Source organism: Primulina eburnea, chromosome 7, assembly GCF_022965805.1.
Source record: "Primulina eburnea isolate SZY01 chromosome 7, ASM2296580v1, whole genome shotgun sequence".
NCBI classification, from domain to species: Eukaryota; Viridiplantae; Streptophyta; class Magnoliopsida; order Lamiales; family Gesneriaceae; genus Primulina; species Primulina eburnea.
Window position 1 is genome coordinate 15395760 of NC_133107.1, and position 14787 is coordinate 15410546.

The window sequence follows — 14787 nt, forward strand, 5'->3', positions numbered from 1 at the left end:
TTCTCCTGGTGAACCACCTATCAACTGGACAATCAGTTGGACTGCTCAATTGACGTAACAGTTAGACTGATTCAATTTGTGCGATCATTAGGTCTTCAGCTTGCAATGTAAACAGCTCGTGAATGATTCTAGCTTACACACTAAGACAGATTATTAGTAACACAAATTAACGTGTTTTGTTATCATAAAAATCAAGATTGCGAACTTGAAAAGTTCCAACAACTAATATCTATGATGTAGTGTATCATGTTTCATTGGTCTGACATGGAAATGTCAAAACATACAGATGAGTGATAATATGATTAATCATTGAACAAAACTTCATCGTACTTTTCAAATGTTTATCATTTATCAAGTCGTTCAATACTATTTTTTTTTTCAAATATATATATATATAGATATATATATATGTATATGTATGCATATTTTGCACGATTTAAAATAACTCAACCAACTGTTTTACTCAGAAATCCAAAAGTGTAGTGCAACCGTAAAATCGTCAAACAAAAACCTAAATTTAGCATTTTTAAAAAATAACATAAATATCTTAAATCCTCTCAAAACCACTCAGGCATAAAAATCATAAAATGATTCTAGCTTCTACACACTAAGACAGATTATTAGTAACACAAATAAACATGTTTTGTTATCATAAAAATCAAGATTGCGAACTTAAAAAGTTCCAACAACTAATATCTATGATGTAGTGTACCATGTTTCATTGGTCTGACATGGAAATGTCAAAACATACAGATGAGTGATAATATGATTAATCATTGAACAAAACTTCATCGTACTTTTCAAATGTTTATCATTTATCAAGTCGTTCACTAATCTTTTTTTTTTCAAATATACATATATATATATATATATATATATATATATATATATATATATATATATATATATATATATATATATATGTATGTATGCCTATTTTGCACGATTTAAAATAAACTCAACCAACTGTTTTACTCAGAAATCCAAAAGTATAGTGCAACCGTAAAATCGTCAAACAAAAACCTAAATTTAGCATTTTTAAAAAATAACATAAATATCTTAAATCCTCTCAAAACCACTCAGGCATAAAAATCATAAAATAATTAAAGTAATGTAAAATCATCATAATGCTGAAAAACTAACATCAGTCCTCGGGTTATGTACACCATTAGTCCAGCTAGATCAACCATCAAGTCCTTCAATATCATCATAAACATCCTCACCTGCATCATTTACACCTAGTGAGTCTAATAATTCAGCAAACCTTAACCGTGATAACAAGTAGTATGTATACATCCACATGTAATAGTAAAAATTACTTTTAATAAAATAGTTTTTCATAATATGCATAAACTTTAAATCATTTCCTTTCATCATATACATATACGTTTCCCTTTTATTGAATTCATATCATTAATTGTTACTTTCGTATCAGCTGTTGGTCGATTGATCAATCTTACGTATTACCATGATACTAAGCGGCGAGGACATCAGCGACACTCTCACCCGTCAACTGAGCATTCGCCTTACATCATATCCTTTCGTATTCTTAATCGTATTAGTTACAATCAATTCTCACCTCCTTAAAAACCTTTCATCATATCCATCATTTATAAAAATTCATCAATAAATATCATTTTTCTTTTAAACCAAGCATGCAACACATCTTTTAGCATTATCATTTTTTGTCATGAAATCACATAACCTTTCAAAATAAACATTTTAGCATTCATTACAGCATTTAGGGCACTGCCAGGACGTCTAACATTTTTCAGGTGTAAAATGGCCGTTTTGCTCCTAAAACCCTAACTTTCCAAATTTACCCTTGGACCTTAAAACGACGCCCTTAATCCATCCAAACTTAACATAACTTCTTAAAATACATCCATAAACATTTCTTAGACGTAAAATTAAGCTCCTTGACTTAATTCGCAATTCGTTTTAAAACTTAAACATACGTCTTGGTTTTAACCTGAATCAACTCGAAACTTAACAAAACTTAACCCATAGCTTATTGATACCTAGCTAACCCTGTTTCATCCCAAATCAAGCCGTTTAGAACCCTTGGAAAAGCCTCTAACTCGGCTGGAAATTCCTGCCCATATTTTGAAAACCCTAACCTAAACCAACCATAAATTCCTTCGACCCTTGAGCCTAACTGAGTGGAACAAACCCTAACCAACCCTCCTAGGACCTAGACCCAACCCACCCTTGTCTAGCCTCTACATCCCATGCACGAGAACATTCATGGTCCTTCCCAAAAGCTCGCGGCAACTACTAGGTTTTGCCCTAGCTGTTCGCCTTCCCCTCCTAGCCACTCCAGCCTTGCGTGGAACACCATGGATTGATGCTAGGATCCTCACAAGCCTAGATCTTCACTTGGTAAGCACCAGCACGGCCTCTCCATTTTATCCTCCCAAAAATGTGCCCTAGCTATCCATGATACCAATTGTCGTTCATCTTTTTCCCTTTATAGTAAAACCCTTATACAGCCCATCTAGGGCTCTTAAACCTTCTGAAATTCATCCCTTCTAATGGCCCTACCATGAAAACCCCTTTGTGCATTAAATACATGAAGATTATGCAAGAAAAACCACGAATTTTCATGCATGATTCATAAAAACCAAACTAAATGAAAGGGTATCATATTTTTCATGCAAACATGTATAAACACACATAATATGGTATGGACGATGAGTAAAGAAAGATTAAGGCGTTCCTTTGCGTGTTTCACGTACGAAAAAATTTCTAGATGTGAAGAACGTTGGCGGATAGACAGGGAGACGTTGCTGCATTTTTATTCTTCAAACTCACGTGAATAGCCTTGAAAATGTGGGGTGTGTGTGGCCATGTGTTTCGAGAGAAAAACCCTAGGACTCTTCTAGAGCTTGAGGCGTGTGGTTTGAATTGTTTTAAGGTTTGGAAACTCTATGATATATTTAATTGGGTAGAAAGATAGGCCCAATAACCTTAGTCTAATATGTCAATTAGGCTCATTATAGTGTAGGTAAATTATTTTGTTTAGGAAAGCTTTCAAAATTATTAGCCGAGTTCTCAATAAGTCCTTATTTTCATCGAAAATCGATTACCGGTTTAAAATACGACTCGGCACGTAAAAACATCTCAAAATATACCATTTTCAAAAATAAAATATAAAATACACCATATTTTAAATAATAAAAAATAATCATTTAATAAAATTATTTTCCCTTTATGGTCCCCGTCTCCGTTCCTCGATCGCGTCTCGGATTACCCTTAAAAACACAGTTTTATGCATTCTAATAGAAATCATATTTTAAACATGTAAACATGTCTACCATATTTAATTAATGCAATTAAAATAATTTTAGGTATGCATTTTCCATTTTTTCATAGATTCGTAAACATGTCTCCTCTTTCACCAACCTCGCCCCAATGTATAGGCGATCTACACTTCCTTTCATAAAGTGACTCGTAAGGAGCCATACCTATAGAAAACTGGTAGATATTATTATTGGTGAACTCCATTAGAGGTAACTTTGGCTCCCAACTTCTTATGAAATCGATCATACAAGATCATAGTAGATCTTCCAAAATTTAAATCACCCTTTCGAACTGACCATCGGTCTGAGGGTGAAATGCTATACGGAACAACAACTTTGTTCCCATCGCTGAATACAGACTCTTTCAGAAACACGATGTGAACCTAGGATCTCTATCCGAATCAATAGACACTGGAATTCGATGCAATCAGACTATCTCTCGGATATATAGCTCTGTGTACTGTGTCATGGTGAACGTCATCTTAAAAGGCAGAAAGTGCCCTGATTTGTAAGACGATCCACTATCAATCAAATGCATTGAATCCCCTTACAGTTCTTGGCAATCCCACAACAAAAGCCATAGTGATATTTTCGTATTTCCACTCATGAAAAGGAAGTGGCTTAAGCTTCCTAACTGGCCTCTGATGCTCTGCCTTAACTTCCTGACATGTCAAACACTCGGACACAAAACGCAAGATGTCTCGCTTCATGCATGACCACCAATACAATGTCTGCAAATCCTTATACATCTTCGTACTTCCATGATGAATGGAGTATGGGGTATTGTGAGCTTCTTTCATAACAACCTCTTTCAGTGAATCGCCACTAGGAACCCAAAGTCGATCTCGATATCAAACTATGCCATCCTCCTCAGAATACAACTTTCGGCCTTTAGATTCATATCTTAGTCTTCATTGTCGTAATTGCTCATCGGAAGACTGAGCTTCTCGGATTCTATCCCTCAAAGTTCATTGTATTTGTCATCATAGAAATAATAGGAGCTTCGCCCCTAGCATACACTGCAAGCTCGAATCTCCGAATCTCTGCTTGCAATGGTCTCTGAAATGATAATTGAGCAATAAATACATTCTTTCTACTCAAATCCACCGTGATTACATTATACTTTCACGGACGGTAGCTAATATCGCAGTCGTAGTCCTCCACCAATTCTAACCATCTTCGTTGCCTCATATTCAACTCTTTTTTGGTGAAGAAGTGCTTTGATAAAGATAAAGAAATTGTATATTAATTAAATGTTTTATAATATAAATATATAGTTTTTGTTTTATTAAATGTTTAAATATTATATGTTTTATAATAAATTGTATAAAATATAAGTTGTTGTGTAATTATAAGTTTTTACTATTTTTTACAGGTTCGATAAAACAAAAATAAACTTGGCGTTGCAAATGAGATTAAGATGATTCTTGGACATATAGAAAGTTGATGTTAATATCTACAATATTGGTGACAAGCATGAGATAAAAATCTCTCACAAATGGGATCAAAATAAGCAACAATTAAAGTTATCAAAGAAGTGGCAGTTTTACCACGCTCTAGTATTTTGACCATATCTCTCAAATTACTTGGTCAAATGGTTTAAAAAAAATACCACAATTCAAACAACTCAGATATCTACATGTTTGTTTTTATGTGGAGAATAAAATTCAGATGAGAAGATTTTCAAAAGTGATGTGTATTAAAATATTAATTTCTTGGAACACCAATGAAGACTTATGTGTAAAAAATAATATTTTATTTGTGGTTGTTTCCCCAAATTTGGCTATAAATAGGGGTGCATTGCAATGTATTGAGATATCCCTCATTTTATGAACAAACCTTTGAGTTCATAATATTTCTCTCTTTTTTTTCCTTTATTTCTTCATTTAAATATAATTAGCATGTTAAATCATATTCAAAGTTTTACACTTTAAATAATGAGTAGCTAACTTCCAAAGTTGAGATGAAAAGGTGAAACTCTTGGCATGATAATAAGTTATTAAAAGGTAAGAATCTATGTTTTATATTATTTAATCATTATTTATTGTTTATGTTATATTTATTTCTTTAAGTATTATTATACCCTACTTATAAGTGGGAGTTTGGATTTATTGTTGCTATATATTACACTAAATTCTTGGAACAATTTAAATGTTAGTTTGGTATTACCAACCATTTAAAGTGGATGCCTTGATTTATTATATATGAATATATCATAATATTATTTTCTTGGTACCATTTAAATGTTTTTTTTGTTTTACCAACCATTTAAAGTGGGAACCTTGATTTATTGTTTACAAATATATATATAGCACAATAAATACTTGACAACATTTACAAATTTTTGTATATATTATATACTTATAAGATAATAATATATAACATAATAAAAATATGATTATTTAATATATATTGGAACCATTTTATTAAGTGGATTTCAATAATGTTCATTAATGTTAACTTTGTTAAAATACCAAGAGTGGATCCTTTAATCTCAACTACTTAAATTAAAATTTGAACAATTAAAAATTACCAATTAAAGATTCAAACCATTAAAAGAAAAAAAAACAAAAACAAAAAGACATTGTAGTGGACTTGTAATTACTTTAGCTTCCCTGTGGATACGATATTCGGACTCACCGAATTACAGTACTTGTGGACAACCTACTCTTGGGAGTGCAACAATCAAAGATGCAACAAGTTTTTGGCTCCGTTGCCGAGGAAGTATAATTTAATTTCAAGTCTATTTAATTTTGTTTATAGTTTATTTTTCTTTATTTGAATTTTTCTTGCTTTTGTGTGTTTTTATTCTTTTGCATTTGCATTGTATGAGCATTTGTTCACGTACACTTAGTGGTCGACTCATTCGAAATAACCCTTTATTTTTACAAAACATGGCGGAAGAACCCATCCAAGAAAATGAAGATGAAATTCAATCTCAACATGATTATGATAGACGAAGAACACTTAGAGATCACATGAATCCTACATGTACTAGTGCACCTTAATGTCTAGTTTTTCCCCCTGATGTATCTCATTTCAATTTTAAGCCTGGTATTATCCAACTTTTACCCAATTTTCATGGCTTAGATTATGAAAATCCATACATGCATTTAAGAGAGTTTGAAGAAGTGTGCAACACATATAATGATCTATATTGTAGCATGAACACCATTCGACTTAAGCTTTTTTCTTTTTCTTTAAAAGATAAAGCTAAAACTTGGCTACAAAATCTTAGATCGGGATCCATTGGAACTTGGGATGAATTGCAACAACAATTTTTGAAAAAGTTTTTTCCATTTCATAGAACAAATTCTTTCAAAAGGAAAATCATCACTTTCACTCAAAAACAAGGAGAAACTTTTTATCAGTGTTGGGATAAATACAAAGAATTGCTTAATCTTTGTCCACATCATGGTTTTGAAATTTGGAGAGTTGTTTCTCAATTTTACGAAGGCTTAACACCTAAAGATAGGCAAATGGTTGAATTTATGTGTAATGGAACATTTGAAGAAAAGATTCAAATGAGGCAATTGAGTATCTCGATTCATTAGCTGAAAATGCTCAAAATTGGGACACTATAAGTACAATCGAACCATCAAACAAGATTCAATCTCTCACATCTGGTGGAGGTATGTACACCCTCAAAGATGAACATGATCTCCAAGCTAGATTTACCTCTTTGGCAAGAAAAGTTGAGGCACTTGAATTGAAAAAAAAAATGGTCAATTAAAAGTTATTCAAGAAATTGTGTGTCACATCTGTGATACAAGTGATCATTCTACAAAAGATTGTCCCACTTTGCCCTCTTTTAAAGAATGTCTCCATGAACAAGTCAATGTTTTGAACAATTTCAAAAGCCAAATTTTGAACGATTTTCTCAAAATTACAATCCAGGTTGGCGAAATCATCCAAATTTTAGTTGGAGGAATGATAATGCTGCACAATTTCCGCAACCACATTTTCAAAATCAACAAAATTTTCAAAATTATGCACCTTATGTTCCTCCACCTAAAAGGAATTTGGAAGATTTATTGAATTCTTTCATTGCAAAGCAAGAGTATATCAATATTCAAACTACTCAAACCATGACAGATTTGAAAGATACTCTTGCTAAATTTGCATCTGCACTTAATGTTCATGAAAAATGTAAATTTAATTTACAACCACAGCCTAATTCCAAGGATCATCATTCACAAACTGGAACTTCTGGAACTCAACGATGGATCAGGTAAAATCTGTTATTACCCTTCGAAGTGGTAAGGTTGTGGAAAAAGCCATTCCTGAACCTTGTGAAGATGATGATAAATCAACTCGAAAGGGTAAAGATGTGGTACCCATAACTTGCGAAGAGGAGGTTCAACAGACAGTGTCACCACCATTCCCTCATGCATTGAAAAATACAAAAAAATCAAATTTGAATTCTGATAAATATGATATTTTTAAACAAGTAAAAGTTAATATTCCTTTATTAGATGCAATAAAAAAGGTACCATCATATGCCAAATTTTTGAAAGACTTGTGCACTGTGAAAAGAAAACTGAATGTGAAAAAGAAAGCATTTTCAGCCGAACAAGTAAGTGCAATCATTCAAAATAATAATACTTTGAAATACAAAGACCCTGGTTGTCCTACTATTTCATGTATTATTGGAGAACGAAAGATTAAAAAAGCCTTGCTTGATCTTGGAGCTAGTGTGAATTTACTTCCATATTCAGTTTATCAAGAAGTCAATCTAGGCGAGTTAAAATCTACTTCAGTAACACTTTTACTTGCCGATAGATCTGTTAAAGTGCCAAGAGGTATGGTAGAAGACGTGTTGGTCCAAGTTGATAACTTTGTATATCCTGTCGATTTCATAGTTTTAGATACACAACCTATCGAAGCTTGTAATGCAATTCCTGTAATTCTGGGTCGTCCATTTTTAGCAACTTTTAATGCTCTTATAAATTGCAGGAATGGAATAATGAAGTTGTCATTTGGTAACATGACCTTGGAGCTCAATGTTTTTAATCTTTGTAATCAACCACATGACAAAGAAGATGAAAGTGAAGATGAAAATCTTATTGAAACTCTTGTGGAAGAAAACATTCAAGAAGAGAGTACTCGTGATCAATTAGATATTTGTTCAATTGAAACTGTTAAAGAAAATATTGAAATTGATCTTGATGATTTTCTCAGGTATCACTTGTTACCAGGATCATAGAAAGAATTTGATGTAAAATATGATAACAAAGACGAACCACCTATATTCGAGTTAAAACCCTTGCCAGAAGAATTGAAGTATGTATTTCTTGTAGAAGATGAAACATATCCGGTGGTAATTTCTTCCAAACTAGCAAGTGATCAAGAAGGTAAATTAGTTGATATGCTTAAAAGACATAAAAATGCAATTGGTTGGACACTAAAAGATCTCAAGGGCATTAATCCATTAATTTGCACTTACAAAATTCACTTAGAAGAAACTGCAAAAACATCTCAACAACCACAAAGGAGATTAAATCCACACATGAAAGATGTTGTGAAAACTGAAGTTTTCAAACTACTTGATGTTGGGATTATCTACCCTATTTCTGATAGTAAGTGGGTAAGCCCAACACAAGTAGTTCCAAAAAAATCTGGCATCACAGTGATAAAAAATGAAAAAGGTGAATTGTTAACAAGTCGAGTCCCATCTAGTTGGCGGATGTGTATTGATTATAGAAAAGTAAATGACGCCACTTGAAAAGATCATTTTCCATTACCATTTTTGGATCAAATTTTAGAAAGAGTAGCAGGTCATCCATACTCCTGTTTTCTTGATGGATATTCAGCTTATTATCAAATTCCCATTGCACTCGAAGATCAAGATAAAACTACATTCACATGTCCTTTTGGAACATTTGCATTTAGAAGGATGCCATTTGGATTATGCAATGCCCCAACAACATTTCAAAGATGCATGCTAAGCATTTTTAGCGACATGGTTGAAAATTGTTTGGAGATTTCATGGATGATTTAACTGTTTTTGGGAATACATTTGATAATTGTCATGAAAATTTGGAAAAAGTTTTAAAAAGATGCGAGGAAAAATGTCTTATTTTAAATTGGGAAAAATGTCATTACATGATTACTTATGGGATTGTTCTGGGATATTTCGTGTCATCTCAAGGAATTGAAGTTGATAAAGCCAAAGTTGATGTTATTGCCAATTAACCCCCTCCAAAAACCAATAAAGAAATTCGCTCATTTTTGGGACATGTTGGATTTTATAAGAGGTTTATAAAGGACTTTAGTTCAATCTCTAAACCCATTTGTAACCTCTTAACAAAAGACACTGCATTTGAGTGGACTCAAGAATGTCAAAATGCTTTTGATAAAATCATTCGACATTTAACATCAGCTCCTATCATGCAACCTCCTAATTGGTCTTTACCATTTGAAATCATGTGCGATGCGAGTGATTATGCAGTCGGTGCAGTACTGGGTCAAAGAAGAAACGGTGAGCCTTACGTGATATATTACGCAAGTAGAACTTTAAACAATGCTCAAATGAATTACTCCACAACTGAAAAAGAACTACTTGCTGTAATATTTTTATTAAATAAATTTCGTTCTTATTTGATTGGATCAACGACTATTGTGTTACTGATCATTCTGCTATTAGATATTTTTTGACCAAACATGATGCAAAGCCACGACTGATACGATGGATTTTTTTGCTCCAAGAATTTGACATTGTGATCAAAGATAAAAAAAGAACCTAGAATGTCGTAGCCGATCATTTATCGAGACTAGTAACAGGATCATCTTGTGAAATGACACCAATTAACAATAATTTTCCCGATGAACATCTATTTTCAGTTACTACTACACCTTGGTTTGCTAACATAGTAAATTTTATTGTGACAGGAAAAATGTCACCACAATGGAGTTCCCAAGATAAAAGAAAATTTTTGAATGAGGTAAAAAAATATTATTGGGATGATCCGTATCTGTTCAAGTATTGTCCTAGATCAAATTTTTCAACGTTGCATACCCGACAATGAGGTAAGTAGTGTCATTAAATTTTTTCATCCATAAGCATGCGGAGGAATTTTTCTTCAAAGAAAACGGCTGCAAAAATTTTGCAGTGTGGATTTTATTGGCCCTCTTTGTTTAAAGACACCCACGAAATCTGCAAGATATGTGAAAATTGTCAAAATTGGGTGCGATTTCAAAAAGAAACATGATGCCTTTGAATCCTATCATTGAAATTGAAATCTTTGACTGTTGGGGAATTGATTTTATGGGACCTTTTTCACCGTAGTTTGGATACTTGTATATTTTAGCTGCAGTTGATTATGTTTCCAAATGGATAGAAGCAATTCCATGTCGAACAAATGATCATAAAATCATCATCAAATTTTTGAAAGAAAATATTTTTAGTAGATTTGGAATTTCTCGAGCCATGATAAGTGATGGGGGAACTCACTTTGTTAATAAATCATTTGCTTCATTAATGAAAAAATATGGTATTACTCACAAAGTAACTACTCCTTATTATCCTCAAACAAATGGACAAGTTGAATTAGCTAATAGGGAGATAAAGAAAATTTTGGAAAAAACTGTTAACTCAAATAGAAAAGATTGGTCTCTGCGACTTAATGATGCACTTTGGGCATATCGAACAGCTTTTAAAACATAATTTAATATGTCTCCCTATAGGTTGGTTTACGGAAAACATTGTCATTTGCCTATGGAATTGAAACATAAAGCTTATTGAGCGATCAAAACTTTTAATTCAAGCATGGATGATTGCAACAAATTGCGCAAATTGCAACTTACTGAACTTGATGAACTCAGAAATGATGCGTATGAGAATTCAACGATTTATAAAGCAAAAATCAAATCATTTCATGATAAAACAATTCTTAGAAAATCTTTTGAGATTGGCAAAAAAGTTTTGCTTTATAATTCTCGACTTCACTTATTCCCAGGAAAATTACGATCAAGATGGACATGCCAATATGTTGTAGAGCATGTGTATCCTTATGGAGCTGTGGATACTGAAATCCTAAAAATGGTGATGTTTTTAAAGTGAATGGACAAAGGCTTAAACCATTTTTGGAAAATGAAATATTTCAAGAAGAGTTTATTTCCCTTTCTGATCCTTAAATTTTTATGTTGCATTTAATTTTGTTTGTTTTTATTTCAGGTTTCCTTGATCTTTTTATTTTCCTGGTTAAATGGCGGATAACGGTACTCCGTGACTCTCATAGTCGGTTAAATCAGTTTCCCACAATTGCTGATACAAAAATAAAAAAAATCATTTCTTTTCTTTTCAAATGGATGAAAATCTCTCAAAAATTTGTAAATATTTTCTCTACGTTTCTGAAAATGTTCTAAGAAAAATTTATGCAGGTAGGTGTGAAAGATTGAGATTTTAATGCAAAAAGGAATTCCAGAAGATATTCGTATTGTAATAGAAGTTAAGGTCCAATTAGGAGGAGAAGTTCTACAATCATTGCTCATTCGGTATTTGCCTAGGATTAGGAAAAAGCACTTATGCGAAAAAATGAACGGCCAAAAGGTTAGGGGTTTGTCATAAGTGTGCAAGATGGACTTGTGACAAACGATGCAGATCTTTGGGATGTGTTTCCGATAACAGAGAAGATAAAGTTGGTTTCATTAAGAATGGGCTGAGTAAGGAGTCTTTAGATAACATCTTATTGACTCTTGAGACGCATTCTAGTGGACATGTGCATATTGAACTTCTCCGTTTATGGAAACAATTTCAAGATGAGCGTCATAGTCTTGGGAATCCGACTAAAAAAGACCCTGTTTGCCAATTTATTAGAAAATTGGATGGGAAGCATATCCTCGACTCATAGAAGGCGTTGAAGCCGTTTCTGGACGTAAAACCAGAGGAAAATTGTGAGCCACAATCACACTACTGTTTATATGCATGTGTGTCATTATTATTTTTACTGTTTATTCTGCTTACAACTATGACTCATAGTTTTGTCATGATAACATATTACCCCTATAAAATCTCTCATCTTTCTCTCTATTTTCGCAGACCAAAAAAAAGAAAAAAATGGTTGGATCCTCTGCACAAACATGGAAAAATATTTGTGTATTTTGTAGGTCGAGTTCTGGAAAAAATGAAGTATTTGTAGAAGCAGCGAATAAACTAGGAAAGATATTGGCTGAGATAAAAATTCACTTGGTATATAGGGGAGGTAATATTGGGTTAATGGGATCTGTTCCAACATCTGCTCATTTTGGAGGTAGTCAGGTTTTAGGTATTATTCCTACAGCTTTAGCTGAAGGAAATATTACAAGTGTTACGATTGGAAAGGAATTAAAAGTTTCTTCTATGTATGAAAGAATCACCAAAATCATTGAAAATTCTGATGCTTTTATCGCACTACCAGGTGGTTTTGGTACATTAGAAGAAATTTTTCAAACTGTTTCTTGGGCACAACCTATTATCCATAATAAACCTGTGGGCTTGTTGAATATCAATAATTATTATGACAGTTTGTTGACATTTCTTGATAAAACTGCGGAACAAAATTTCATTTCAGAAAATTCACGACGGATGCTCATCTGTGCTTCGACTGCCGACCAATTAATTGATGACTTGGAAGCTTTTGTTCATAAGCCTGATCCGATGATAAAAAATATCAATTGGTCGCAATCAAGCAGTAAGAAAAGAAAGTTGGATCATTGATTCAAAAATCGTGGATTGTTTTGCGTTTGTTTCAGTTTGTTATCTTCAATAAAATTCCAGGTGATATCTCGTTCATTATCTACTCTTTATTAATAGTTATTTTGACATTAGGGATAATGTCATATTCTGATTGGGGTAGAACAAACTTGAATTTTTTTTAAAAAAATTTTTTTTTTAAAAAAATTTATTGTAAAATAAAAACATGTTTATTGTTTGTATCTTAGTAATTTTTGAAAAAATATCATACATTATATGTTTGAAAGGTTTAGATTAAAAATTGTAATAACTATCTAAGGATGTTTAAATTTTTATTTGAAAAAAAAGTCGATTTTAATCTTTTGATCACTATAAAAATATGATTTATGAAATCTTTTTGAATGATTAACCATTTTCATAAAATCAGTTATTAAAGTATATGGCCTAAGATATACCTGATAAGAGTGCCTAAAATTTTTAAACTCACACATATTTTGTGAGTGCGTGGAGACGATTGAGAAAATAGCTTGCGAGCCTTTATTGATCATCAGAGAGGCTATCTATTGTTTAGATCTTGTGTTCTTATTTTGACAAAAAAAATTGACATTTCTTGAAAGAAAAAAAAAGAAGAAAGAAAAAAGAAAGATGTTGAAGATCTATGTAATTTTTAAGTTGCATGCTGCGACCCATTTATCTCTCATAAATATACAAATTTTAAAAAAAGAAAAAAAAAAGAAAGAAAGAGAGAAATACATTGTACAAATTAATAAATATGTGGTCAAGAAACATAAACTTAGTCTGATTCCACAATGTAAAAAAAAATCAAGAAAAAATATATAATAAGAACAACTGGATTTTAAATCAATGGATTTCCTATCTTTTGATTAGTTTGGCTCGTTTGTCTGTCTGCATTCTGTAAACCATTTCCTGAGCATTTATCTGTATTCCAACTCCATGAGAGAAATCATTCCCATAATTTGACGACACTTAGTAACCTGTAAGAATATGGAGTTGAGACTCTTACTAGGAATTTCTGAAGGCCATGTACATTTAACTACATGAAAATAAGCTTTGAATTGATCAGTTCAGATTATTTCATAAATTATAATTATAATGATCTTGATACAACTTTGACAGTTTTCAAATTTAATTTAAACACTTGGATAGTTCTGATTACATTTCTATTTGAATTAATCAATATGTTTTGTGTTGCTATTAATGCTTAAATTGCTAGGGACTAGCAATAAGCTAGTTGGGAAGTGTGATAAAGATAAAAAATTGTATATTAATTAAATGATTTATAATATAAATATATAGTTTTTGTTTTATTAAATGTTTAAATATTATATGTTTCATAATAAATTGTATAAAATATAAGTTGTTGTGTAATTATAAGTTTTTACTATTTTTTACAGGTTCGATAAAACAAAAATAAACTTGGCGTTGCAAATGGGATTATGACGATTCTTGGGCCTGTAGAAAGTTGATGTTAATATCTACAATATTGGTGACAAGAATGAGATAAAAATCTTCTCACGAATGTGACCAAAATAAGCAACAATTAAAGTTACCAAAGCAGTGACAGTTTTACCATGCTCTAGTATTTTCATCATATCTCTCAAATTACTTGGTCAAATTGTGAGAACCCGGATTTTTCGAAGCAAAGCACCTCAAAAAGCTCGGAAAGTAGCTCAAAAAGAAGCCGAGGCAATGCAAAACCTTGAGAATGGAGGGTACGTCACTCGGAAGAGGAAACCCTTAGCTCACAAGCTTAAACCCTCAGCTCAAGGAAGCTCCAAGATTCTTGGAAAG